Below are 2854 nucleotides of genomic sequence, written 5' to 3'. Positions count from 1 at the left end.
CCGGGGGAGGGGGAAGGAGACTGCGAATCCTCCACATCCGACCCCAGGGCCCAAAAACGAGAACCAAGCACCGGCAGCGGAGAGGAGGGAGGGAAGAAACCCACTTGCGGAGAGCCAGGGGGGGAGAGGGGGAGAGCAGCTGCACACGAAGAGGATGGCGACCGGACACCGGCCACCGGGGAAGGGCGGGGGGCAGACCTACCGAGGCAAGGAAGAGGGGAGGAAGGGAGGGGAGAGAGGGAGGAGAGAGGAGCCATCAACTTCTACTTCAAGCAGCAGGGCACTCTAGGGTTCCTCGCGCCGGCCTCGGCCTCGTGCTCGCTCACTTTATTGTTCCATGAGAAAAAAATTGAGACCGGTTTTAACCATGTCACGTCGTACGTCCACCGGAACTTAAAGGATTGTACGTAAGACACTTCCGGTCAAAAGAAAGTGGTGCTATACGTAAAACCTAGAAAAAATATTTAGAACAATCGTGTTTCGATATGCTTACCAAGAGGACTAGTAAATGTGTAGTCAGTCCAGTAGTTCCATCATCTGACCCAAATTTAGTGTATTGAACGAGGTTTGTCGGTTGCATCACGCCTAACGCATTGAAAGAGGTTTGTCAGTTGCACACATCATAGAAACGGGTATAGTATGACTTTTTTTGTTCCCAATTTTTTTTATTCACACGCCTCGCTGCCGCTCGCCGCGGCGCCCCCATTTCCGCCTCGGTGCTGTTCCTCGCCTCCTTCCTTCTCCTACAAAATAGATTGAGCCCATTTGCAAATGCGATCAACTTAGAAATAGCTGCCGCGATAAATTAAAATTCGCCTTTATTGCACACCATACATACACATACATATACTCCAACTTGGGAATTACACACATACTACAACTTCCCGACATATGTAATCAGATATACGTACTCATCAGATGATATATAATCCGACGATCTTCTTATTACGGTGCCATGCATACGTACTGCAAGGGCACTCCACGTAGGGGACTCTTCCGTAGTGTAGTACTCCGTATAATCGATGATGCATGCAGGCATCAGACGGCGCTCTTGACGTGCCTACTATACCCAGACTTCATGTCAAAGTATCTGCTCCACAGCACGATCCCTCCGTAGTTCTTAGACCGGTGCACGATGGGCAGCACCTTGGACACCAGCGTGTCCGGATCTACGTACCCGCTGCCCTTGTTCGACGCCTCCCGCTCCGCCGGCAGCCCGAGGCAGACCGAGCTCTTGGGCAGGCCCTTGGTCCAGTCCTCCCACGCTGCCTTGAACGCAGCCACGTTGCCGGCCCTGTAGCTGCACACCGGGTTGTTGTAGAACTGGACATGCACGCGGTCGAAGAGCCCCGTCCGGAGCGCCTCCCCCAGCCTCTTGTCCGGGAACGGGCACTGCGGCGCTGCCGTGATCAACACCTTCTTCTCGCCCTTCCTGTTGCTGTAGGCCTTGAGGTCCCTGGCGAGGTCGTCGTAGTAGGCCTTGCTCCCGAGCTCGATGTCGAAGTCGATGCCGTCCAGCACGGCGTCGCCGAACGGCCGGGAGTGGGACTTCCCGCCGAGGTAGTTGTCCCAGAGGTGGTTGGCCACATCCTTGGCGTCGGCCTTGGAGGCGAGGGAGTACTTTCCAATGCCGCCGCCGATGGCGAGCAGGACGAGGATTTTCTTCGACTGGCAGTACTTGACGTCGTGCCCGACGTCCTTCCAGGGGTGGCCGGCGAGGTCGAGCTTGTACTTGCCGCGGCCGAAGTTGGTCAGGAAGGAGAGGATGACGGTGGAGTAGAGCTTGCTCTCGCAGGCCTTGCGGAGCGACCCCTCGCTGGAGGTCTGGCACTCTGGCCCCAGTACACCGTGATCCGGCCTGTCTTCCCCGTCGCGGCTGCCGTGCCGAGCGACGACAGGAGGATGCAGCAGACGATGGCCAGGGTTAGGCGGCACCCCATGTCGTTCATCGACATGATCTTCTTCTTCTTCTCCACCCTCGGATTAGCTAGCTAGGTGTTTGTGTTTTTACTTGCACTGTGTCTGCACGGATTGTTATGCGACGAGCTGGTTCTTTTATAGGCAGCAGCCGGGTTCGTTTCCTCCGCCTGAAGCAAGCATGCGTACGTGCGACTTTCCCTTCTTTTTCTAAGGATGTGATCCGCAGGACTTGGATTTGCTAATTCTGAGAATTAACAAAGTCCCATCTAACTCTCCTACACGTTAATTAAACAAAAAAAACCCGAACCAATCTGTGCTTGATGGGTTAGAGGAACTGTGGTATTCCCAGCCCATCGGGTTCATATCATGGTGCTCACATTTATTTCTGAATTTATTTCAGGATTTCCGACAATGCGCGTTCAGTGGGAGTGATGTTAAAAAAAGAAAAAAAAGAAAAAAAATCCTCATAATTCTCCGGCTTCCCAGGAGTCGGCACACACTGCCGGCCCCCCTTGCATGCATGTGCTATTGTGTTGGTATATGTTACATCGTGTGTTTTTTCTCACAAGTGTCCTACAAGAACATGGCTCCATATCTTGTCAACACATAATATGATGCAACTTGTGGAGTTTTCAATCAATACCATCATACACCGATCACTAATCTGCATGGAAGTGAACAACTCACTTATTAGGTGATACATATAAGAGTTTGTCTGAACTCAACATTCTCCTCTTTTTTGACCACCGAAACTTGAAAGAATTTCACCGCCGCTTGTAGTCATCTTGATTCACAATTTTCTCACTACACGTGTAACCACCCGAGCCCTGGTCCGTCTCCAAGTCTCTCATGCTAATCGTACACCTCGTTGCTATTACCGTGTCAAGCCTCTGCTGTCCTGATTGAGTCTTTAGGGTCACGATCCCAAACCACT

General features: G+C 52.4%; 1 pseudogene; it reads right to left on the bottom strand.

Annotated features, from left to right (window-relative positions):
- Positions 1-819: 819 nt before the first annotated feature.
- On the bottom strand, positions 820-2039 carry LOC119359456 (annotated as a pseudogene).
- Between the last annotated feature and the right edge of the window lie 815 nt (positions 2040-2854).

The sequence above is a fragment of the Triticum dicoccoides genome, chromosome 2A, assembly GCF_002162155.2.
Source record: "Triticum dicoccoides isolate Atlit2015 ecotype Zavitan chromosome 2A, WEW_v2.0, whole genome shotgun sequence".
In the NCBI taxonomy this organism is placed as follows: Eukaryota; Viridiplantae; Streptophyta; class Magnoliopsida; order Poales; family Poaceae; genus Triticum; species Triticum dicoccoides.
This window is presented reverse-complemented; position numbering and strand designations above follow the sequence as displayed.